The sequence below is a fragment of the Poromitra crassiceps genome (genome assembly GCF_964638095.1).
Source record: "Poromitra crassiceps genome assembly, chromosome: 26".
Lineage (NCBI taxonomy): Eukaryota > Metazoa > Chordata > Actinopteri > Beryciformes > Melamphaidae > Poromitra > Poromitra crassiceps.
In genome coordinates this window covers 20,437,383-20,464,816 of record NC_139640.1, presented here as the reverse complement: position 1 = coordinate 20,464,816, position 27,434 = coordinate 20,437,383, and positions in this window count along the sequence as shown.

Genomic DNA, 27,434 nt, shown 5'->3' with positions numbered 1-27,434 from the left:
TGCGGTATTCAGCCTCTCTGGTCTCAACACTTAAGTTTTTTTTCGGCTTGCTCAGGGGAAGACGCTTTACTTATAAAAAGTATACTTATTTTTAAGTCAATTTTAATAAAGTATTAGTATACTTTATCATAGTACACTTTAATTGCTATTATTTACACATGCATTTAAGTGTACTTTAAAAAGTGCACTTTAATATAAGTTCATTCTAAGCTGTATTTTAGTGTACTTTTAAAAAGTATACTAAATTGCAACTACGTAAAGTGGTCATTTAGTATACTTATGAAAAGTACACTTATTTTCAAGTCCATTGTAAGACACTATTAGTATACCTTATTCTCATACACTTTAACACATTCACTGCCAGCCTTTTTTCAATACTGTAGTTAGCTTCTGCCAGAGGGTTTTTTTGAGGATTCTGGCTCATTTTACAAGAGCCGAGGATTCTTTCCTGCTTTGACTTTGTGAACACAAAATTCACAAAAGTACTAATAGAATGTGTGCTTTCTCTGTCTAAAAGAGTTAGTTTGTAGAGTTAGTAGTTATGTAGATATTAGCCGTTGAGTACAGCATGGTTTCAGAGATTTTCAGAGAGTTTTGAGATAAATGGATTTTTAGAACCACCTCACGTGCCTGTGATTATGGGTGCCCTTGGGCAAGTCTGTATACTGTATTGTGTTTGTGTGTGTGTGTGTGTGTGTGTGTGTGTGTGTGTGTGTGTGTGTGTGTCTCCAAACTCCTCCCTCCGTCTGTGCTGCTGCTGCTGGCTCCGCGGCCGCTCTCGGGCAAGTCTGGATTACTGTAAAACGGGCTCGTTCGTTTCTTGGGGTGTCGGCTGAGAGCTTTGATGAAGCTTTTGCGATTCTGGTCTTATTTATGCTCAAAGGTACTCGAGTGTGTGTGTGTGTGTGCGCGTGTGTGTGTGTGTGTGTGTGTGTGTGTGTGTGTGTGTGTGTGTGTGTGTGTGTGAAATCGAAAGCGTTTTCGCCCAGCTATTTCCTTGAGAATGGCTTTCTCCCGCGGCTGTTTTTGCTGGCTTTCTCTCTGTCTGGAGAGCACTGTCGCCACTTAGCTGGTCGGTAAAATAGATTATACACATTCTCTTCCTCCAATATTGGTATAGGAGACGTAAAAGGGGTTGATCGATGTCCCACCGTCAAAAAAAAAAAAAAAAAATTTAAGCCGAGATATCTCGTCTTTGGCACTCAACGGTTGGATCCTGTAAGCCGAGATATCTCATCATTGGCACTCAACGTGTTAAGTGGAATTATTTATAAGTGTATTTAAGTGTAATTGCAAATAGTACACTTTAATATAAGCTCATTCTAAGCTGTAATTTTAGTGTACTTTTTAAAAGTATACTAAATTGCAAATACGTAAAGTGGTAATTTAGTATACTTATGAAAAGTACACCTCTTTTCAAGTCAATTGTAATACACTAACAGTATGCTTTATTGTAGTACACTTTAAATTGAATTATTTATAAGTGTATTTAAGTGTACTTGCAAAGAGTGAACTTTAATATAAATTCATTTTAAGCTGTATTTCAGTGTACTTCAAAAAAGTATACTAAAGTGCAAGCACTTCTAGTGGTAACATAGTGTACTTGTGAAAAGTACACTTTTGTTAAAGTCCTTCTTAATACACAACTAGTATGATTTATTGTAGTGTACTTTAATTCCACTTCATTAGAAGTGTATTTAAGTAAACTTATAAAGAGTGCACTTAAATGTTAGTTCATTTTAGCTGTACTTTAAGTAGGATAAGTTGTAAATACTTACAGTCGTAATACAAGATGGAAGGAAACTAATTACTAGTACTCAAATGAGTGTAATTGATTAGCTTTTTGTGTACTTGTACTTTTTTGAGTATGTCTTTATTCAGTCATTTTACTTTTTATCTAGCCCTTTATGCACTAATTACTATTTTTTAAAGTGTGACCCTATAGTTTTTAGACAGTGGGGACAAAAGTTGCTGCAAAATCATTTATTTTTTTATTTCCTACATTGAAGTAAAAAGTAATTATATTACAGTTAGTAATCCAAGTAATTTCAAGTTACTGCATTACTTTCTCCAGCGCTGGCATAGTGTTGAAATGAAAAGTGGAGATAGGTCTGGCTTTGCAAGACTAGTGTTGCCAGATCATGATTTGTTTTTGTCCTATATAGGAAAATAAATAAAATGTATGACGTTTGGCTGATTGTTGACGTAACAAGTACTTTTGAAACCAAGTAATAAGTAAAGTAATTGTATTACTTTTTAAATGAATAATCAATAATAAGTAACTAATTATACTTCCCAAACACTAATTCTGAGAATGTTTGTAAAGCTAGCTGGCTCACATTAAAATAACATGTCTGTCTGTCTGTCTGTCTGTCTGTCTGTCTCCGTCCGTCCGTCCGTCCGTCCGTCTGCCTGTCTGTCTATCCGTGTGAGAAGGTAGCAAGGTGACATTGACATTTAGGATCTTAAAATTTACTTTTTCTCTCTCTCAGCACTGATCCCTATTTGTCTGAAATATTCAGCTCTTCAAATAAGATCAGTAAGATCAAAATTAGCCTGCCCTGCACAAACACAATCATGGATGTAACAGCCCAGGCTCAGTGGACTGTACAAATGAGGGGAGACCACACATGTTTTAAAGTCATAACCAAAAGTATTTATTATAAACTAAATGAATTAATCAAAAGATAAGATTAGATGTGTCAGTCAGTAACATCAGTAGTGAATGCAGTGTGTGGATGAGTGAGAAGTGTAGTGTAGTGTAGATGTTTGAGATGTATGAAAGTAAGATCCAAAAGAGCCTGAGCTCAAAGCAAACCAACAAGGTGGAGAGAGGAGGAGAGAGAGAATGAAAGTGAGCAGCCAGCTCAAATAGGGAGCATCCAGGTGCTCCAGATCAGCTAATCAAGCAGCCCCAGCTTCTGCCCAGCCAGGACCTGCAGACTAAAACAACCAATCAGTACAGTGAACCCACAGCACATATTGAGGGCTGCCACAACCCCCCCCCTTAAAAAAAACTGGGTACCACCTAAATCCCAAACAAAACTAATAGAAACAGTACAAATAATTATTTTAAATACATTTACCATCCCAAACCATTTTTTTTTTCATAAGTCCCCTGTAACCCCTAATGTGAGGCTACACCAATTGGAATCTATATACAAGACATACATTACCAATAAGCAGTAGTTAGCTCAAACTGAAAACCAAAGAACTCCAAACACCCCCGTCTACCATCCTTATCTCCACCTCAGCAACCTGGTACCTAGGAGAAATTTAAGAGGAGGAGGAGGACAGAAAACAAGAAGGCAAAGGAGACCAGGATTAACAGTGAAACAAACTGCTTATGGCTCAAAATCCCCGAGACAGAGCATCAGCCATCACATTATCTACGCCTTTAATGTGGCGGATGTCCAAGTGATATGGCTGCAGAAATAATGCCCATCTCATAAGCCTTTGGTTCGGGTTTTGCAATGACCGCAAGAAAGTGAGGGGATTGTGGTCAGTGTAGACCACCAACGGAGCAATGCCACCCCCCACGTACACGTCAAAATGTTGAAGACCCAAAATAAGAGCAAGCGCCTCCTTTTCAATCACAGAGTAATTCAACTGGTAGGAGTTGAACTTCTTGGAAAAATAGCCAATTACCCGATCAAGGCCGTGGTCATCAGCCTGCAACAGCACTGCCCCTGCTCCAACATTACTGGCATCCACCTGAAGCTGGAAAGGGTGGTCCATACGTGGTGCTAGTGATGGGAATAACGGCTCTTTGAAGGGAGCCGGATCTTATGGCTCCGTTCCTTTCTGAGAGCCGTTCAAAATAGCGGCTCCTCCTCATTTTTTTTCTTCTATGGGACCCGCACTACTCGTTCAGAAACAGTAGTGCGCGCCCCCCTCCCCCTTTTTTCCCCCGGGGCGGCTAGGATCTCTAGCCAAGTGTAGACCACCATCTACAGGTGAAACTGTAAACTGTTTCCAGTAGATAGATCAGGAGCTGTAAGTGTAGACCTATTGGTGAAATTTGTAAATAAATGTAGGCTAATTTAAAACAGGGTATCTGTTTTGACCTAACGTGCATTTTATGCCTCTTGCAGACTGGCACATATTTTATAGTCCTGTACAGGAATAAATGAATGTATTAATTAATTTACCAATGACAAACTTCCCATAAATGTCACATTATATTTAAATCAGAATTGCCAGACCTAATGTCAACAATCTGCATTGTAAACATTAAAGGTGGCTTTGTCAGTGAATTACTATTTTGAATGAATTTACCCTGTGTATGAAATGTGTTATGTAAATACTTGAATACAATTCATCCAGCACTTGTTTTTATTGGCACAATAAAAAAAAAACAAGTATAATGACCTTTTGTGCTAAACAAATTTTAGTGCAAATCACACAGTAATAACATGGTAAAACATCTTACCAAAAGAGTACTTTTGTGCAAAAGGCTCATACTATAGCCAAGTCCTGAAATGGACTAGTGAACAATTCTCAAGTTGTTAGAAAAATAAAATAGATAAAAATATACAGATAATAAACCCTGAAATGGACTAGTGAACTGTCCTGCAGTGTGTAGATGACCTGCTTTTTTGGAAACAAATGCTGTATTTCTCACAGCGCAAACATATACTCAAGCAGCACCATCATCTATTACAAATTTGTAAACATAGTAAAACAACTTAACAAAATAGTACTTTTGTGCAAAAGGCTCATAGCCAACTTCTGAAAGCTGTCTCAAGTTGTTAGAAAAATAAAATAGATACAAATATACAGATAATAAACACTCAAATGGACTAGTGAACTGTCCTGCAGTGTGTAGATGACCTGCTTTTTTTTGGAAACAAATGCTGCATTTCTCACAGCGCAAAAATTTACTCAAGCAGCACCATCATCTATTACAAATTTGTAAACATAGTCAAACAACTTAACAAAATAGTGCTTTTGTGCAAAAGGCTCATAGCCAACTTCTGAAAGCTATCTCAAGTTGTTAGAAAAATAAAATAGATACAAATATACAGATAATAAACACTCAAATGGACTAGTGAACTGTCCTGCAGTGTGTAGATGACCTGCTTTTTTGGAAACAAATGCTGTTTTTCTCACAGCGCAAACATATACTCAAGCAGCACCATCATCTATTACAAATTTGTAAAACAACTTAACAAAATAGTGCTTTTGTGCAAAAGGCTCATAGCCAACTTCTGAAAGCTATCTGAAGTTGTTGTAAAAAATAAAATAGATAAAAATATACAGATAATAAACCCTGAAATGGACTATTGAACTGTCCTGGAGTGTGTAGATGACCTGCTTTTTTCTTTGGAAACAAATGCTGCATTTCTCAGCCAGCAAAAATATACTCAAGCAGCACCATCATCTATTGCAGATTTGCATTTATGAACACAAGTTCCCTCACTTTTGCGGGCTTAAGGCGATTTCTCCTCTCTGAAATTATTTGTCCAGTCTTGGAGAATATTCTCTCTGACGGAACTGACGTTGCCACAATGCAAAGCTTTGGCATCATGATCTTGCTAAGCCTGGGGTAGACATTGGCCCGAGATTCCCACCATTTGAGAGGGTCGGAGGATGTTGGAAGCAGGGGCACCTCTAGGTAACACCGCACCTCCATGATGGCATCTGCTGTGGGATTCCTTGTTGCTGCGGCACCAGCTGCCCGCTCACAGAAGTGGCTCCAAACAGCTGATCCTTCTGCAGCACTGCCCGCTCCTTCCTGTTGCCCTGGTTGTTGCTGGTTGGGTTGGCTACTGCTGCTGATAGTGAGTCTTCCTGCTGCAGTTGCTACTCTCTGAAAAGCCTCATCTGCAGCTCCGGGGTCCCCAAATGCCATCTTCTTGAACCTCGGGTCAAGTGCAGCAGCGTCTGCAAGCGTGTGGTTATATTCCATTTTGTGGAATCTAGATGCCATGCTTGCACAAAGCGAGTCCACCAAATTGGCTGCTTCTAGTGTTGTTACGTCTGGTCTGTGGTTGGTTGTAACTTTCTGTAGCCCCTTGGCCAGCAATATTACTTTTGAGGCAGTCACGTAGCTAGTGTGTGTGTGTGTGTTTGTGTGTGAGGGAGAGAGAGAGAGAGAGAGAACAGGGATATTACTATACATAGTGAGACAATTACAGTATTATAAAGTGTTACCAACAATGACACTATAATGTACACTAATACAAATAAAATTGTTATCATTATCATAATTGGTTATCATATATTTTTTGCAAACATGCAAAGCTAGCTACAGCTGACCAACTCTATAACTACAGAATAACATACCGGTCTGCACTGATCTCCTTTGTGACGTCATCAAAGGGCTCCAGGATAGGGCACACCTCCATCAGCACACTCCATTCCTCCTGGGTCAAAGGGCTGACGTCTGCATTTGTGATGGCCAGGGTGGAAATAACGGCATCCTTGATTGTCAGAAAACTCTTCACCATGTGATATGTAGAGTTCCATCTTGTGACGCAGTCCTGTTTGAGTCGCTGTGGTTCCTTGTTTGGATTCATTTGGAGCTGAGTGGCCTTCAGTTTTTCTGCACCCACTGTGCTCCTATGAAAATATTCCACTGCCTCTTTCACTTTATCCAGAATGGGTTTTAGTTCTTTTAGGGCATCTCTGACAACCAGGTTAATGGTATGCGCCAGGCATGGAAGGTGGATCCATTTTGTGATTTTGATAGCCTTGGTCATATTGGAGGCATTGTCGGTTATGCAGCAAACCACTTTATTCTCCACTCCCCATTATTTTGCCACTCTGAGCAGGTTTTCAGCCAGGTTGTCTCCTGTGTGCCGGTCAATGAACTCGAAACAGTCCAATAGACAGGAGGACAATTTGAAATTTTCAATGAAGTGGGCTGTTACTGCCATGAATGGGGTTGTAGCCCTTGATGTCCAGCAATCTGTTGTTAAGCAAACTGCTGACACTTTAGACAGTCTCTCCTTCAGTGATGCTGCTTCTCTCTGATAAATGTTTGACACTGTCTTGGTTACTGTCTTCCTTGATGGAAGAGTGTAGGAAGGGTTAAGAGCTTTGCAGAATCGCTCAAATCCTTTGTCCTCTACAATTCTGTATGGCTGGAAGTCAGTGGCAATCATTTTAGCAAGCTCTTCATCTATCTTCCCCTGTCTCAATGGGGTTATGACAGGTGCTGCATAATCATGGAGAGATGTCTGTCTTGTTTTTGGTATTGTGCCTGTGGTTCTTGGTGCCTGGGCAGGCAGAGATGTAGGCCCAGTTCTATTTTCAGACTGAGAGGTAGATGCAGCATGGGTGTGACTGACGGTGGATGACTGACTTGTAGTACTACCTGATGATGTGGGAGTGGTTTCAGTAGTATTGTCGCCATCGTTATCTTCTTGGTCATCATTGTTATCGGGAGTGGTCCGTCGTCTCACCTCAGCCAATTGCTCGGTCGGATGCTGTGTTTTTAAGTGGCGGTGAAGGTTGTTTGTTGATCCTGCTTTGAAAGATATATATTTTTTGCAAATATTGCATTCCGCTTTATCATTAGTTTTACTTGTGAAGTGCATCCAGATGCTGCTGCGTTTGCGGGTTTGGCTCATTTTCATCCCATGTCGTCTAACTCTCCTGGCTGGTTCTTCTTGTCACGCTGCCAAATGACGGACTGACTGGCTCTGTCTCTGACTTTGCAAGTAAACTTCTCAGAAAGTTCACGTCAAAGTTGACGTCATCATTTCTGCATATCAAATGAGGATGCACTTGTTATGCTCACCGCGGTGTAGTCTGTTATTTTAAGTGCTGACACCGCCCGCTTGAGCCAGTAAACGGGGTGCGCTTTTTAACATGACAAGCAAGCCTGCTCCCCAGCGAGCCCGCTTGTGTTTACTTAGCAGGGGGAGGGGTGTGTGTGTGTGTGTGTGTGTGCGTGTGTGTCACACACACACACACACACACACCCCTCCCCCACCCCTCACACACACACAGTGTGTGTGTTGTGTGCGCGCGTGCGTGTGCTGTGTGCGCGCTCCAGCGCTATAGTCCGGTGAGTGTGACTGACAGAAACCTGAGAGGAGAGGAAAAAAGAACGAAGGGGGGAAAAGAACGGTTCTCAACGACGACGACTCGGTTCCCGTCGTTCCTACCAAAGAGCCGTTCAATAGATTTGGGTCGTTCGCGAACGTCACAACACTACGTGGCGCAGCCAGAACCGGAGCAGAGCACAAGAGTGTTTTCACGTTCTCAAAAGCAGTTTGACACTTGGAAGACCAGACGTATTTAGCTTGTGCCTTCAACAAGTCTGCCAGTGGCGCGACCACAGAGGAAAAGTTTTTACAAAAACTCCGGTAATAACCCACCATACCAAGAAAACAAGTTTTTTAGCTGCTCCAGAATGACCAGATCACACAGCTCATCAAACGTCCCCACACCCGATGCAACACACCAATGGCCGAAATGAGACACTAAATCACGTGTAAACTCTGAATAGGTTTGACGATCAGTTTTCCTCCAGGCTCTAAACCGCTGGCGATATGCCTCCGGTACCAATTCATACGCCTTCAAAACAGCCTTTTTCACCTTGATGTAATTACTAGCATCAGCAGGACTTAAAGAGGAATATGCTTCCTGTGCCTTCCCTGTAAACACACACTGAAGCATCAAAGTGCGCTCTGCATCAGGCCACGTCCGTGCATTTGCAACACGCTCAAACAGTGAGAAAAAAGTATCTGGATCCTTCTCATTAAATTTTGGCAACAACCTCAAATTACTGACAATGTCAGAATTAGTGGAACCCCCACTCCGACTGGACAGATCAGACAATTTGCCCTCTTTAACCAAATCCAGTTTACACCGTTCCACATCCAACCTTTCCTTTTCTACCTGAAACTTTATTTTTTCCAGTTCCAATTTGAGTTCCATGTCTTTTTGTTTGAGTTCCATGTCTTTTTGCTGCTTCCATTCCTCATGTTGAAGCTGCATTTTCAACAACTCTCTTTGCTGTTCAAAATCTAAACCCACAGAACCCACAAGATGTTCTTTTTCTGCCATCTCAAGGATTCCAGCCTCCACTAATTTTTCCCTTAACTCATTGAGTGCCATGGACGTCCTTCGACGTCCAATTAAATAGTGACGTAGAGTGCCACGGACGTCCTTCGACGTCCAATGCGTTTTTTGACGGTGGGACGTCGATCAAAGCCTTCCGCAGCTCCTGTACAACTATAGTAGCTATTGGAGGTCTATAACCTATTTTACAGAACCCTTAGGTGGCGACAGTGCTCTCCACATAACAGAAAGGCAAGGAAAAAACAAAGAAGAAGTCGTTATGGAAACGGAAATCGCATCGCATCCGTATGCATCGATATGCTGAAGCACGTTACTGCAGCTGTGCCTGCAGCAGCCAATCTGCTCCCACAATTGAGCCGCTCCGTGTCGGTTGCGACAGCACATCCGCACATCCACACCGTGGAGTTGTTATTATTCTCAACTGGAAGCATCGTTGCCGGTGACAAACACACGCGGAACGCTGTAAAAAAGCACGATGTCGAGCACCCTTCACTGTGCGCACAGCAAACTCAGCAGAGAGCCACCACAGACAGGAGGAGGAGTGTGCAGTTGAGGCGAGGCGAGGCGGGGCGGGGCGGGGCGGGGGGGGGGCACGCAGAGCAGCACACAACACCCAGACAGACCCAGGCAGCAGGACAGGATTGACAAACGCAAGCCAGAATATCCGATGCCCACCAGCAGCAAATCAAGACCAGCAAGAAGCTGCAACCAGCAGCGCACGCAGGGGCCAGCGCTGCTGGTTGTAGCTAAAAAATATTATTCTGCCAAACAGAATTCCCTGGCCTTCACTGTTTTATTGAAGGAAATTATTTTTGAGGTGTGACTACATTAGAAAAGATTAGCTTCAGAGTCAGTGATGTGCTTGAAATGTTTAATTTCACAAAAGGCCAATTATCTCAGCTTCTAGAAAAAAATTGCTGTTTTTGGATGAATCAAGCTATCTTCTCCGGCTCATAACTAAAGAACGGAAAATGGGATCAATAAACTTTTTTTTGCAGATGATAGAATAGAGTCTCATCGTTCTTTGTGCGTGTTCAGTGTTTACATAGTAATATCACACAATATTCTGTGGGCCTCGAGAAATCACTGAAAACGCTCTGAAACTCTGGCACTGGGAGCATCCGTTCTCCAAAAGTGGCTGGCACTCAATGAGTTAAAGTGGCTTTAATTGTATCCAATTTTACCCTTTTATCAGCTATTTTAACCTGATAGTGCTCAGCTATCTTCAACAGCTGTTCTTTTGAACACTGATCAAGCAAAAGATCACTAGGAGACTCTACAAACTCCTCAGCAGAAGCCATTCACACAACCAGACAGGCTGACAAGAGAACAAACCAAAAAACAAACCAAAGGCTACCAACACAAAGCAAAGTAGCTCATTTCCACAAATGTTGACCTTACGGTTGTGAACTACCAGACCAGGATAACCCAACCACATAAGGAGAACCCCAAAACAAATATAAAATCTTCATGCAGTTTGGCGTTGGGCTTTTTGAACACTGCTCCACTAAGAGCCCTTTACACAGAGTACTAATAACTCTGCACAGAGAAACAGGAAGGCCCCCAGCTATGCTGATAACCCCCCTGGAGCTCTGGGTGTGTCCCCGAGACCCCCCGTGGGTCTTTCTTGCCGCCCTGCACAAAAACAACAAACTAAAACAATAAACAACAAACAAACAAAACGGGGAATAACTCCGAAACTAAAGATTATCCCACCCAGCATTCACAACTGTAATTCAACATACAAACCTAGATTACTCACCAAGAGCAACACTACCAACCTGGGACCAAATGCACTCTCCTCAATCCACCACAAACCAACAACCTACAAAGAAAAACACATGTGTGAATCTCCCCCAACAATGCCTCAATGCAATACACAGACAGAGTAACAATTGCCACCTTACCACTCTGCAAAAGACAAAGGCATCAATACAACAAAACTAAGTTGTTAATCACAACTGAGCCAAACTCCACAAGATCTCATAAAGACGAGCCCCCAGATGTAACAGCCCAGGCTCAGTGGACTGTACAAATGAGGGGAGACCACACATGTCATAACCAAAAGTATTTATTATAAACTAAATGAATTAATCAAAAGATAAGATTAGATGTGTCAGTCAGTAACGTCAGTAGTGAATGCAGTGTGTGGATGAGTGAGAAGTGTAGTGTAGTGTAGATGTTTGAGATGTATGAAAGTAAGATCCAAAAGAGCCTGAGCTCAAAGCAAACCAACAAGGTGGAGAGAGGAGGAGAGAGAGAATGAAAGTGAGCAGCCAGCTCAAATAGGGAGCATCCAGGTGCTCCAGATCAGCTAATCAAGCAGCCCCAGCTTCTGCCCAGCCAGGACCTGCAGACTGAAACAACCAATCAGTACAGTGAACCCACAGCACATATTGAGGGCTGCCACATGTGTTTCAGACTCAGTGATCAAATTCAAGTATCAGCTCCATGTAGCCTACTGTATTCAGTTCTCAGATAAAATAGATACCACTAAGCAAATAAAACAAGGGTAAACAATAAAATAAGTAGTGAAGTTATTAATAGCCCATACAATTTTTTTTAAGACATGAAAGCGAGGTACTCCCGGTTCTGCCTATAAACGCAAAGAAGAAGAAGAAGAAGAAGAAGAAGAAGAAGAAGAAGAAGAAGAAGAAGAAGAAGAAGAAGAAGAAGAAGAAGAAGAAGAATGGACACTATTATGTTTTTGAGCACTTTGGGTGGACATCGTTTTTGTTTTTCCCACACTGTGAATAATATTGTAGTGTTCCTGGCATTGATGAGGCAGAGGCTTCTTGCTGGTACAGGGTTCTTTATTGTCAGTTAGTCATATTTACAACTCTCGGCGGTTGTCACGCTCATAGCTAGCAGCTTCTCTCTAGGCGGTATCCGGAGACTGCCCGCGCATGCTCAGTCTCCCCCGGAAGTCTCCCACAAGCATAGTGTTCCCCAGTAACACTCCCACACATCAGTTCCTATCTGTATTTGAGACACTACCATTGCTCACCACTGTATGTGTAACACTGATTCGCTACAATATTGTGTAACTGCTCAAATTCAGAAGGTGGCGGTATTGCACAAAATGCTGTTTGCCAACCGCCATTAAACATCAGAAGAAGAAGGTACTTCCGGAAGTGATCAGGGCCAGCCAACATGTTTCGTTTGAAATTCGAGCGGGCATCCTGCCGCCTGGGATACGGTAATATTGACAAAACTAAGGAGGTACGGTGGTGCAGTGGTATAGCACTATCGCCTCACAGCTCGAAGGTCGTGGGTTCGATTCCCACCTGGGCCGATGTGAACACTGAAGGAATGCGTGCCCGTCCGCATGTCCTCGAGTGCCCACCACCCGGGAGGGGGTCGGCAAAATGGCCTTTCTGTGTGGAGTTTGCATGTTCTCCCCGTGCCTCCCGGGGGTCTCCTTCATATAGGAACCCCCTTCACAAAAACATGCAACATCCTGGTTGCTTATATGGTTCCTCCTCTGATCGTTAAGGGCGCCTGTTCAGAGGGAGGGGAACTGGTTGGAATAGCGTGAACCTCCCACGTGCTATGTCCTACCGGTGAAGCTTCCTCGGGCAGGTGAAAAGAAGCGGCTGACTTGACTGCCCATGTCTCGGAGGATGCATGGAATCAGTCTCGGCTCTCCCCAGATCGGCAGAGGATGGAGTAGCAACCAGGATTGAGTAATTCAAATGAGCACTAAACGGGGTATAAAAATGGGATAAAAAAATCGGGAAAAAAACATTTAGAAAAAAAAAAAAATATTGACAAAACTAGTTGCTTATCATGTATTTAAAACTGTATGTCTTGTATAAGCAGACGGTACCAAAGTATTTTGGTGTACCCCGAAACGCAACATTATGTGCGTTTTTCTATTAGCTAGCATACGTTAGCTAACGCTAAAGCAGATTAGCTTGCGTTAGCGCTTATTCTCTGTATAGACTGCTTTACACAACGTTACCAGCGTTAGTTAACGCTAGGTTAGTCTGTGAGACTGATGTAACGTTATGTTACGGTAACAGTTGAATCGTTTTAGACTTATTTGTGAATTACATTTACTCAAAGGGTGAACAGTATGCTACAAAACAATGCTAGCTGACGTTAGTGTGGGGAGTCAGTCTGCTTAGCTAGCTAGCAGCCAGAGACAATCAAGTACTGTATAAGGTTAGCTGCTAACTCGATGCTAGTTACAACTCTCTCCTGTTCACAATGTAGGCAGTCATGTCGGGAGGATTTTGTCTGTCTTGAAGGGGTGATCATGAAAGGCAACGACAGAAGGTAAGAGGAATAAGGTTACTGTTCTTCCTCACACACCCTAAAATAGTAAATGGTCATGTTGACCTGTCTATTTTGTCATGGTTTATCACAGAACAGATATTATTTTCTTATATATATATTGCAGGGGATTCATCCCCCGGGGAGCAGAGTGAGAACTGCAAATTCCACACAAACTCCTTTTTGATGAACCCACCTGGGCAGTAGGCAGTGAGGACATGGGGACAGTTAGCCCCATAATGTGACACTGCTACTGTACTCCGATAATATTCTCGTACAGCAGTCATCATCACACAGCCTTTGAATCCTCACTAGGTAGAAAACGGTTACACCCTGCCTTTTCGAAACCCCCCCACTCCGAAGATCGACCTCCATTCTTCGTAATGGAGGGGTTTTCCCATTTTTTTAAAGGCACCCCTATTCCGAATGGGGACATCCCCTCCATTTCGAAACCCCCCCACTCCGAAATTGATTTTCAAGTCCATATTTCTCCGAGTTTCCTGCATCAAACACTGCAACTCATTGTTTTTTATTGAATATATGAATAGGCGGCGCTAGACCATCGGGAATGGGGAAGCTAAATTTCCTCAGATTTTCATAAAACAAAATCAGTTCAACCCGACTGGCATTCACAAATAAGAACGTCCACATCTTGCTAATATGACTCAATGAACCTTATTCAACTGTGAGCATTTGACTCAAAGTTACAATTATTTTTTTTCAAACACTTGTCAGGGTATGAATGTGGGCGTGTGTAACAGCTCACCTTTAGATGTGTAGAAAACATCATTTATGATTAGATCCTGTTGGCGTAAAAATAATCAGTTGAATATGCTGCTGTGGAACAGATCCTTGCGCTCTCGGATTACGCATTTGACAAATTTAACAAACTGTATGGCAAGACAACATAAATTAACAATGTTTAGTGATTGTAGAGAGATATCTCTGTGCACCTGCAGAAAACTGTGAGCCAGGAATGCGCAAGACCACACCTGGTAGGCTATTTAGACCAGCAGAGTGGAAAGTCTGTGTGCCAAAAAATAAAAATAAAAACACTGCTCCGGGCCCGATACGCGGTTAACTAGAGTGTGCGTTGTCAAGGTGTAGCCTATTTCTTTGCGGAGTGGGGGAGAAAGCAAGCAGGACAGCTGTGCCCAGTCCCTGAGCAGCGGCTCGCACGATTCTGAACAACACAGAGTGCAAACATGTCTGTGATCCACAGCTGATTTTAGGATGTATCCAACGTTCACATTCCTGTATCTATCTGAATGCAGCAGGCTCGTGTTTACTGCTATAGCGAAATTATATGAAGACAGTGACATATAATAAAAAAAACAATGAGTTGAAACATTTATTTCAAGCTGCAGGAATGCAGGAAACTGAGAAATATGGACTTGAAAATCAATTTCGGAGTGGGGGGGTTAAATCAATTTCAATTTCGGAGTGGGGGGGTTTCGGAATGGGGGGGTTTCTGAGTGGGGGTGTGTCGGAACGATGGTGTTTCGGAATGGAAGGCGGTCCCCGCTGAAAACGCAGTTAAAAAAGCTCTCCTACCCGTATCCGACCTCCGATTGCAGATCCGAAGATATGATAGTCCGCCTAGTGAAGCCAGTAATTTAACCGGCGCTGTTAAAATGATACTGCTTGCGTGAAACACCCATTTAGAAGCAGTCTTTGCACAGCCTGTGCCGTATTGAGGACAGGAGAAGCTTCTGATGGAAAGGGTTTTTCTGTACCTCGTTCAACCTAATTAAAAACAGCCCACTCCAATCAGAAGGTGTGACATATGTTAATACCTTTCCAGTGTCCAATTATTTCCAGATATATGAAAAAACCAATACAACAAGCAATTCTGATTTTTAGAACATTATTTTATATAGAGAATTTTGCATATAAGTACAAAGGCAGGTCAAGTTATATTACCCCATTCAGAGATCTCCGAGGTGGATTTGCAGAGGTCTTTCCCTCACAGCTGATATGAAGCAGGTCAAGAATAGACCCTTGTAAACCGACCCATTCTAATATTTTGCGTGGGCTTTTAAAGTGCATTTCCTTGTGGGCTGGTCTCTCCCCGAAGGTTCCTCCTCCATCTGCTGGGCTGGTATTGGTGGTCACCTACTTGACAGGCGTGTTTTTCTCCCCCTCTCTGTCCACATCCTGTGACCTGGCTTCCACTGGAGGTCACACACTAACCCTCCCTTGAAATAGTTATCTATTGGTTCCTATCTACCAAAGCAACTGTCAATATATTTACTTTAAATTCCTATTTTCAACTCCTATGGTTTGGTCAGCTAATTTAGCTATTTACCTATTAAAGTCCTAGTTTAGAACATTATGTAACGTTATTGTTAGACTAGATAAACTTAAACTATATTCTGGATAGGATCGAATTCAGCTATATTTGGGCTAATCCCAGTCTAAACTGGAAAAACAATCATACAGTTCAGACTTACCATCTGTTGGTCTGTAACCACCCTAAGGATGTAACCAGAGTAAGAGCGTATTCTTCAATCAAAACAGAGAAAAACTCACCCTGTTTAAACCGGATGAGAAACTCTTATCAATTACCACTTATCAACTAATTTGACTATACCTTTATTTTCCATTTGGTTGCAATAATAACAATAGGCTATTATTTATCTAGATATTATATAGCTCCCTTATTGTGTAGCAAGTAATGCAAATTGAAGTTATTCAAAACACAGAAATACAACATCAGACAACCATTCCATTACTGTTCTAAACACACTCTATTCTCATCAGATAACCCATTTACATCCCAGCCGGGCCGTCTGAGATTCCAACCATGGTTCCTCTTGCAATGTGCTGTGTCTTTGTGCATATCTTCTCTTCTCTGGGGAAAAATCAGCGCATCTAATGTATGCTTTTAAACTTTATTTCATATCAGATATCCAATCATCTCTTTATTACCATTTCACATTCTATTGAACCTCTATTTTCCCTGAGACCCAAAAAAGCCTATTTGAACCCGTGGCCCTCTTCTCTGCTCTGCTCTTGTCCTTTGAGCCTGTCCTCTCTTCTGGTGGAAAAATCAACACATAGTAAAAGCATCAAAATACACAGTGCTGTCCTTATATGGCCGATCTCTGTGACCTCTGCCCCGACCCTATCCTAAATGACCGTCCTTGTGCAGCTTTATCCACTCGGCCACCTCGTCCACTAACCAGTCGGCCAAGAAGATCCTGTGTAATGTTTTCCCAGACCGGCCATAAACAGCACTAAACCTTCTAATGGTTAATCCCCAAAGCCACCATATCTCCTGGCAGGAAGGAGAGACGTTTATCTTAAAGTTTAAAGGTTCCTCAGCAGCTCACCCGATGACCTACAAGTGTACTTCAGGAATCAAAGATATATTTGAATTAACAAATGACAAGATCATCTCTGTAATTGCATATTTTCATATCAGCATGCAGGGCCGCCATGCTGAAGTATCTGCCTCCTGTTGAGTCCAAACTGGGCCTATGGAGAAATGTTTGATCAAAATACCATAGATTGGGGAGAGAAATCTATCACTTCCTAGTGCCGACAGGAACCTATTTCATGACATGTTTTGCTTCCCAGGTGCGCTGGATTTGCGTTGATCACTGACAGCCGCCGTCTCCGTGTGACTGCATGTGTTGTTTGCTCACCATGTGCAAGCGGTGCACCATGATAGTGAGATCAAACACACCCTGCTGTAAATTCAGCGCAGGCTGTACAAAGACTGCTTCTAAACGGTTGTTTCATGCAAGCAGTATCATTTTAACAGCGTCGGCTAAATTGCTGGCTTCACTAGGCGGACTATCATATCTTCGGATCTGCAATCGGAGGTGGGATACGGGTAGGAGAGCTTTTTTAACAGCGTTTTCCACCTATTGAGGATTCGAACGCTGTGTGACGATGACTGCTGTACGAGAATATTATCGGAGTACAGTAGCAGCGTCACGTTATGGGGCTAGGGGACAGTCAGCTTCTTAGTGTATGTAAAATTCTGACACACTGGAATAGTGAATTACAAGTGAAATAATAGACTGTAAACTCTCAATGTCATGGACCCTCTCTTAATGCAAGTGTGTGTGTAGAGAGAGCTATCTCACTCTCTTTCTCCCTGCAGAATCATATTAGCTTCCCCGCGGCGTGGCAGCAAATGCTTTATGGACCGGGGCCCGGTGGGTGGGAACCACTGGTGTAGAGGTAAAAGCACTTGCCTACCACCGCGGAGTCCCAGGTTCAACTCCTGCCAGAGGTACCTCTGGCTTGGTCAGACATTCCTAAAGATTGGCCGTGTCTGCGGGTGGGAAGCCGGTAGGGTATGAGTCCTGGTCGCTGCACTAGCGCCTCATCTGGTTGGCCGGGCCACCTGTTTCGGGGAATGGGCACTGGGGGGAATGGCATGATCCTCCCATGCTGGTGAAACCCCTCTGACCCGCGCAACGACCGTTATAACGGGGAATTGGCCAAGTACATTTGGGGAGAAAATGTGAGAAAAATCAACAAAAAGAGATTCTCCAGAAGATGCTGAAAAAAAATTACACTCATGAGTACTACAGATAGAAAATGAAGTTTTCTCACTGCAATCTTATCTGACTTTGTTGTCCAGCTTAAGGCAGTGTGTCCAGAGGCTGCTCTGTGTGCGCTGCATCGTCACTACCCATCTACTCCTCGTAGAAACTCGACATCACTCCATCGACAACAGATACAGCTGCCCAGAGGTATGACAGTACAACTGTATTTTTTTTTTTTTTTTTTAAAGCTGAGGGACCTGGTGCTTGCATGTGGTTGGAATACAGTATATATAATATGTTCCTGTTTGTGATTCCCAGAGCGGTCGTGTCACCTGTCAAGGGCCTGTACCAGCCACCCACCCTCTGCTGGGATACCAGCCATCCAGCCGCTGCTCAGCGCTGCCCTGTGTAGAGCATCCTGCCCACTCTCAGCAGACTTTCCCCAAGTAGGGCTGAAATAGGAAGAGACTAAGGTAGAGTCCTGCTCTGGATGTCTGTTTTTATTTGCACAGCTCCCCATGTCTTATCTTAATCATGGAATATTTCAAATGTGATACAGTTGCCATACTCTTCAGGTGCTTCTAATAGCTGTTGGGAGTAATTGTTGGTGTGGGTGTGTGTTTCTAGATGTGCCCTCTGGTGTGTTTGCTCCAACCTCATCTTCACTGAACATCAGATCATCCTCAGTCTGACTGACCTCACTCAGCCTCAACGGAAAGCACACGCCACTAACGGACTCGTCAACATCAGTAGGTGGGTTATCCCTTTTTATATTATTATTTTTTCTCATTTCCCCCAATTGTACTTGGCCAATTTCCCTCTGCTGCCCCGCTCGCTGCTCCACCCCCTCTGTCGATCACATTTGCCAGCTGCTTTTCACCTGATAGCGGGGAGCTTCAGTGGCTGGACGTAGCATGTGGAGTGTGAAGTACAGTATATGCTCATTTATTTGTCTGCTCATAGTCATCTAATTCCAGGGCTGGCCCGAATAAAAACATTTGGGCTCCGGATATTCGGTGGTCGGTCAACAGTGAATATTTGGATATTTGAGATGCAACACGCATCTTGGTCTACTTTCGGTTTCGCGTTTCTCCCCCAGACCATGCTGCCGCTGGGGAAGAAACGCGCACACACAGTGGTTATCCTATAGAAAATGACTGAAAGATTATGTAAATATATTAGGCTATACGCTGTGTTGTGTTCTGTGTGCTGTGAACATGACTCTGGAAGGAATTAACTGCAGCCACACCGATCCATCAGAAAGGATAGATTTCTGTTGTTTTGGAATGTCAACGCCATTTAAAAATAAAATAGAAAATGCCTCTAATTTGCGGTGACAAATCTGTCCGTCCAGAAAGAAGATGTGGCCTGTGTGTTTCAGTAGCAAGCAGACTACTGTCTCTTCACACCCAGCACGTTCTCATTCCCATCGCATCCTAGTTTGATGTATAGTCAGGATCCCATGGCCCACTACCGATGTTAACAGTTCCATTCCTCCGCCGTTAAGAACTAAAGTAAACACGTGGGCCTCTATCTTCCGACAGGCGCTATCCCTAAATAGCGCTTTGCGCACTGTTTGCGCGTGCATTAAGGCACGGACGATAGCGTTCCGCCTTGCCTCCCCCACCGAGCAGCAAAAAAAAAAACATCCCCACCTCACGGGAGCTACTGGTAATGATTTATACAGAAATTTTACTGTTTCAAAGTGATATAATTGTCTGGTAGACGTGACCTCCCTGATTTCTAAGTTAAAACAGCCCCGAAATATGTTGGGGATGCAATTCTCGGCGGGCATGCGGAAACAATTCTGCCAAAAATCATCTGCGCCCCAAAATGGTAACTGTCTGCCTTTCCGAAGCCCTGCCACTCCGAACGTTAACTTCCAGTATTCGGACTGGCGGTCGTTCACCTTAGAAGCCGCAATGCCGAGCTTAGGTTTAGGCGTGGGGGTGGGAGAGGTTAGGTTTTGGGTTAGGGTCTGGGGGAGGTTAGGTTTAGGCATGGGGGGAGGTTAGGTTTGGCGTGGGGGCTGGGAGAGGTTAGTGAAAAACGGGGAATATAGAACCCTTTCTGAGTGCCGATATTTCGGAGTGGCAGAACGTCGGAGTGGCAGCATGTAACCCCCCAAAATGCCCGCGCAAACGGGATTTGGGCGGTCCTAACTACCAGAATTATTCACAGGCGTGACCAGGCAAGGCTGGCATACGTCAATCAAAACCAATCAGATTCCCGTCTCGCAATGGTTGTTTGCGTGAGGTTGCCTCACCGAGGCATGCAATATGCTGTAATTATCTCCATGCGTAATAGAGTGTACTCACTCCTGCGAGGACAGAGAGAGCTTATTGACAGATCGTCTGTGGTGCCGACCCTTCGGGTTATGAAGGTAAATAGCCTATGTCCATTGTCCCACAAGTGTTCTCAATTTATTTCCCTCTTTGCGATGTGATAAAAGTTTCTCAGTGAGTTATAGTTGATTGCCTCACTGAATTATCTGCTGCTAATACCCAAATATATATAAATATATATAAATATCCAAAAGGAATTCCACTTTCCACTCCGCAAATACCTCTCTGCGCTCGGAGCGCAGCCGTAATCTCTGTGCAGAGCGCCCAGCGCAGAGAGGTATTTGCGCGCAAGAGGTCCTTTTCATAGCTCTTACCGCAAAGTAATTGCACGCTGCTGACGATAGGATAACGCCATCTATCCCACATTTTAGCGCTGAAACGCCTGCTTTGGCTTGTGGCAGCCAATGCCCAGTACACTTATCTCACAGTGATGCGGTTGTGTCCGCCCCCAATTTGCATTGCGCATGGCGTTAAATGAGCGGAAAATTAGCGCTTTTGGGAAGATAGAGGCTAGGGCTGCACGATATGAGGAAAAGCTGCGATGTGCGATAACTGTTCAATATTGCGATGACGATATGACCTGCGATAAATAAAAAAATGCTATAAAAACAATATTAATGGGTAGGGGTGCTCCGATCCGGCTAAGCCACGATCCGATCCGATTCCTATTCCTGGGGTCACGATCCGATTCCAGAATCGATTCTCGATTCCAGAATCTAGAATCGATTCTCAATTATGTAGTTTTATATTGCAATAACACACAAAGGTAAATCTAAGACAAAAAATGACAAATGTATTAATGCTGAACTTCAAATTCAACTTCTGAAGTATTACAGTGAGGGCCTAAATTCATTTTGCAATACGAGTGTGTTAATTTAAGCATATGTATCAGTAAGTGGCACGGGATTCTCAAAGCCTGTGTTGAGGGTCATACGAACAAAAATGCACTCTTGAAGCTAAAAAAAATCCAAAACCAACAAGTTAATTATTTACATTTTTACTTCAATGTAGAACAGTCATTTCTTACACATGAGATTACTTTTAGCCTTTTAGTCATAACGATTATTGAAAGATATTCCATATTCCAGACTGAAATGTTATAACAGACGTGGAGTATTGGCCAGAATGACATGAACATTTGGACACTTATTCAGCCGGTATCTTGCATGTTGCGTTCATGTGCACTGTAATTTTTTTTTTTTTTTTTGCGATAACACGTGACTTTTGCGATGTGTTCATCGCGCATTTTCATATCGCGATGACGATGAAAATACGATAAATCGTGCAGCCCTAATAGAGGCCGTGTAGTGCCGTTGGTTAGGTTTAGGCAACAAAGCCACATTATTAAATTTCTACCTCTTCTCTTACAGTTCCTTGACCTCTGCGTTCACTATAAAAGCTTGTCTTGCATTAATTTGTCTTTTTCTTTTCTCATCCCCTCAGCCTTGTCGGCGGACAGGTCTTCCACTCCGGTGCAGAAGGACAGCAGCCTATGGGAGCAGATCACAGCCTGCATTGTCAGCCAGCCTGCGTTGTCAACCAGCCTGCCTTCAGGACTGTGGCTTCATGGTTTAACATTTTGGTTATTTGGCTCATCGGACTTACTTATATCTACTACCCCTCCTGGGGTATAGGCCACCAACAAGGGCTTTCCAGCCATCGGCTCATCGGACTGATACCGATATATTCAAGATCAAACATCAGCTGATAGCCATATGATTGCTGATATATTGTGCATCGCTACTGGTAACTGTTTTAATTTCTTACATACATTTGTATTACCATAATATTTTAATGTAAATAAAATTGTGTTTTTCTCATAAATGAAGTGCAATTTGTCATTGAACTCAATGGCACATTTGGAGTGTATTGAAATGGTACCATGTGAAGGATAATAGTGATGTATTATAAGTATACTTCTAGTGCATTTAATACAGTACTTAAAGTATAACAATGTTCTATTTAAAATACACTTTTATCCTGACGCCTAAGCAATGATGGAATACACTTCAGATACACTTTTACTCTATTATAGTACACTTTAAGTACATGTCTTTATTATGCTTAAATTGTGATAGAACTTCACTATAAATACATTTCTTATTAACAATAGCACACTTTAAATGTACTAATTAAAATCAAAAAGTGCATTTGAAGTTTATTTGAAATATTACTGAGGCATGCTAGAAGAATATTAATAGTATGATAACTGTATTTAAAGTATACTTGTAGACTACATCAATTGATCTATAATGCCTTTTTAAGTATACTTTCAACACACTGGTGATATAATACAATTGTACTGAAAGTGTGTTTTGAATGCTCACGAATCATGCTTTTCACTGGTATACTTGAGTACACTTAAAGTTTGTAAAAAGTTGTTCCAAAAAAGCATACAAATTACACTTAAAGTGTGCTCAAGGAGTCCATAAGTACTACTAAATGACTACTTAAGTACACTTAAGTATAACTTAAGGGTGCCAAATTAACATATGCTAACTGAAAGTGTACTTAGTACATACTGTGAAAAGTATAATTTAAGTATAATACTTTTTCACCTGGGTAGCCTCCGGCTAGTGAGTTTTGTTGATTTTGTATTTTGAAGTTCCTGAGTAAAGATTTTCTGTTATACCTGAAACCCTGCCTGCTGCTTCTCTCTTCTCTGCATTTGGGTCCACACCAGAGGAGGTTTTTCCAGTGAGGCATAGGAGGATGGTCCTCCTCTATTAGATTGGGGATTTTATATAAAAAAAATATATATTAAAAAAATATATTTTTTATTTTTATTTTTATATTTTTCATTTTTCATATTTTTTTTTATAATAAAATATCAATCAAATGTGTTTTTTCTTATGTGCAGACGCTCATTTTTTCATTCATTATATAGCTCCATGCAGACGAGTCACTCTGGCCCTGGTCCCAGCATGGGGGAGGGGATAAAAAAAACACCCGCCCTGTGGGCTTGATTTATTTGGTAATTTATCTAATGAAAAAATAAGATTGGTTGAAAAAGACTTGCAATTCACAGAAAACAGTGAGAGTGATGTGTTTTCCAACGAATCAGATTGAGGAGGAGGGGAGCTCTCCCTTAGCCCGTGAAACCAGGTGAAACCCTAATTGGTTGTTGTTTGATAGATGGATTGCTTGACATTGATTGACATTCTGTATTGTCCAATGCTGAATACGTCTGAAAATCGGCAACGTTGTTCCACTGCCTGGTCTGTGGTCACGCTGAATCAAGGAGGTGAAATCCACTGCTTGACCTGACAGGAAGGATTTACTGAGACAGTAGCAGCATATCATATTTCCCTCTTATTTTTATTTACTTTTTTATCAATCAGTAAGTGTTCACAAGCCAGACAGTCGTTGATATTGGATTACCACCAAAACGAGTTTCGAGTTGCGGGGAGACTTGAGCTGCGCGATACGGGCTTTTTGCAATGTCAGAAAACTGGAATATTTGCAACGTCTCGACTGCAGCGTTTCCCCTACAGACAGCACGGATATTCAAGTAAGTCAATTGATTTCAAGTTATCCGAACCTTCTATTAAATTCGGCGTGGAAATGGTTCACCGAGCAGCGCTATTTTTGTCGTATTGAAGTTTCATCCTGTAAAATTACACTGTAATTTCTTATACTAAAACCCGCGAAGCTTAAATTCACACATTTTTTAACTGAATTTGGCCTGTAAATCGATAGCTGACAGCGGGCTCAATTTTAAAGCTTGAGTGGTGATCTTTATATCATATGAAAGTAGAAGAAATAAGGAATCGATTGGGATGAAGCATGTCAACCTAGGATGTCGGGAAGGGGGGGTAAATAACGCTCCAAAGTTGATAACTAAATGAGTAGTGCAGCACTGTGCACATGAAGACACACTCTCGTTCCAGATGCAATTAAGTGTAATTTAACGCTATTTGACAACAGTTTCGGCCATAGACTTTGTCAAGTATCATACAAACAGTGCAAGACAGCCATTATAAAGACAGGTTAGCTGATTGAATGGACAACACCTGTCTTGTGAAAGCACACCTGAGTGTGAGACATCATAGGATGAATCAAAACATTGATGTCACAGGTAGGCTGTATACCATAATATATCATGAATCTATGTGAATAAATAGATTTATATAAATAGTAATCACAGCCTAATGCATAGAGATAAATCCTGAAACCTTCTCGCAACAGTTCTAGCCTAAGCCAGTGGTTTTCAAAGTGGGGTCCCCAGCAAAAAGGGGGGATAATCTATTTTCACTATAATTCCATGCCATCCATAAGTAACACAATCTAAGATAGTGTAGAAGTGAGTAACTAGGCTAATTTTAACCATAACAGCACAAATAATTGACAAAAATCTCGAAATAAATATACAGTATTTACTCTGAGAAATGAAATAATGAGAAAAGGAACAATTATTGATGGTTAAAACTGAATAATGACATCACAACAGTCTAATCCTAATGCTAATTTAAAATGAGATTTGGGCGTTTTGGGCAAAAACTGCTTGTGGGTGAGAGTATCAGCAGCAGAGCACACGTCATATTTTCCCTGGGACCGCCTCAGGTGCCAGGTGCTGTTCCATCCTGTAGTCCTCTCACTGGGTGCTAATGCAATGCTCCTCACTGGGTGGAAAGCTAAGAGGCTTGACAGCATGGGAAACATGGCAAATACACGCGCGCGCACGTGAAAAAAAAAAGCCCAAATTTTTTGCACTAGCTTCCTCCCCTGGTTCCAAGCTCACCAGCCACCACTGGTCCACACACTACAACATCTAACCCATACCCTAACAGAATGAACCGACCATAAAGATGGACACAGCAGAGAAACAACTTTTCATGGACAAAGTGGAGGCCTTGGACTGGACAGTGACTCAGCTCATGGCCTCTCCTCACCAGCTGCAAGCATCATGGATGGAGGACATCACAGCCCAGCAGCGCTGGTTGAAGGAGAGGCCATGGGTGAGTCACTTTGTCCCCTACCTGGATACCGTCAAGGCTAAACTGCAGGAATATCTGCACCCACACTCCAAGCCTCTGTCTCAGCCCTGTGTTGAGCCCAACCAGGCCACAGAACAAAAAAAATACTTGACTATTTTTCAGGTTTTTGCGCAGGAGGCAGCCCATTGCGCTGAGCAGCATTCCCCTGCCCTGAACCCTTACTGGGGTAGCCGCCTGGCTCGGGGTGGCCCTCTGAGCCTCATGCCACCCGAGCTCAGGCGCAAATCCAAGCCCCAGCGTCACAAGGGTAAGCCCTCACGGCCCAGTGCCATAGAGCCCTCACGGCCCAGTGCCATAGAGCCCTCACTGCCCAGTGCCATAGGGTCCTCACTGCCCAGTGTCATAGTGCCCTCACTGCCCAGTGTCATAGTGCCCTCACTGCCCGGTGTCATAGTGCCCTCACTGCCCAGTGTCATAGAGCCCTTACTGCCCAGTGTCATAGAGCCCTCACTGCCCAGTGTCATAGTGCCCTCACTGCCCAGTGTCATAGTGCCCTCACTGGCCAGTGTCATAGAGCCATCACTGCCCAGTGTCATAGAGCCCTCACTGCCCAGTGTCGCAGAGCCCTCACTGCCCAGTGCCACAGAGCCATCGGTTCCAGCGCCCTGCAAGCTTCCTGTGCTGCAGGAGCCACCTGTTCCTGCACCCCGTAAACTTCCTGTTCCTGTGCTGCGGGAGCTACCGATTCCGGCACCCCGTAGACTTCCTGTTCCTGTGCTGTGGGAGCTACCGATTCCGGCACCCCGCAAGCTTCCTGTCCCTGTGTTGCGGGTGCCACCTGTTCCTGCACCCCGGAAGCTTCCTGTTCCTGTGGTGCGGGAACTTCCTGTTCCCTCTGCTGTGTGTGCCACTGGTCCCGGCGTCTCGCAGGTACTCTGGTCTTTTGTCTCCCAGCTCCAGTCCTGATCCTCCGCCTCCTGGCTCCGGTCCGGCCATTCCGTCTCCTAACTCCGGTCCGGGCATTTCGCCTCCTGGCTCCGGTCCGGGCATTCCGCCTCCGGGCTCCGGTCCGGGCATTCCGCCTCCGGGCTCCGGTCCGGGCATTCCGCCTCCTGGCTCCGGTCCGGCCATTCCGTCTCCTGGCTCCGGTCCGGGTCTTCCGCCTCCTGGCTCCGGGCATTCCCCCTCCTGGCTCCGGTCTGGCCATTCCGTCTCCTGGCTCCGGTCCGGGTCTTCTGCCTCCTGGCTCCGGTCCTGGCATTCCGTCTCTTGGCTCCGATCCTGGCGTTCCGCCTCCTGGCTCCGGTCCGGGTGTTCCGACTCCTGGCTCCGCTCCTGGTCTTCCTCCTGGGTCTGGTTTTCCTGGTCGTCCTCCTGACCTTCTCTGTCGGCCTGGCAGTCCGCCTGGCCATCCACCAGACCTGCTCCGCCAGTTTGGCCTGCCCCCAGGTCGTCCACCTGAGGTTGCCGGCTCCGTCCTGTCCTCATCCGGGTCTATGGTTCCTGTGCAATCTAGTAAGAGTGGTGTCAGCGGAGGTCCAAAATGCGTGACTCATTAGCCAATGAACAGCCAGGAAGGTTCAGTATTCCAACAGCAAAATTCAATTCTCCCTCCGAATCCCCTCTTTCAAAAATTTGGGCTTGTTGGATGGCGCTGCCTGAACTACACATTTTTATAAAGAGTCAGTATGAGTCAGGTTTGGAATGTGGATTCTCTTTTTGTCTGTCTAGGAACCTTTTCATTTGTTCAGCAGCAGAACCAAGACCTCCTATCCTAGTCTGATCTACAAAGCTAGAGCCCCACCAGTAGCGAGCGTAACCCACCGTTGGTTTAAACGGCTGCCCTGGGAATCTGTGGTCGTGTAGAATGGGATAAGTTTTACCCTGGGCCTCAGATCGCTCTATCGCTGAGCAATCTGGGAAATGAAGTCTTAGCGAGGGATAGTGGAAAGTGCTCACCGCACCTGGGACAGGTCACTTCAGCCTCCTCCGCTCGGGATTCTGGAGATGCCGGACGCATGGTAGGTTCCTCAGGTGAAGGAGATGTTGATTTAGTAGTTGCAGAAGATGATGACGATCTTGGAGGAGATCTAGATCCACTTGATTGAGTATGAAGGCTCATCCCATTGTGACATCACCCAGAAGTCCTCTGTGAAGATCTTGTAGGGCCCCACCTTAGCCCACAGGATCTCCCCCATGTGGCCGCTCCCAATGCCATGGATCACTGGAAAGTTGAACCATTTCAGTCTTTTGCATAGAGTAGAATGTCAACATAGAATCTAATGTGTGTGACATTACTGTCAGTATCATTCACATACCATCATGGCTGGAGT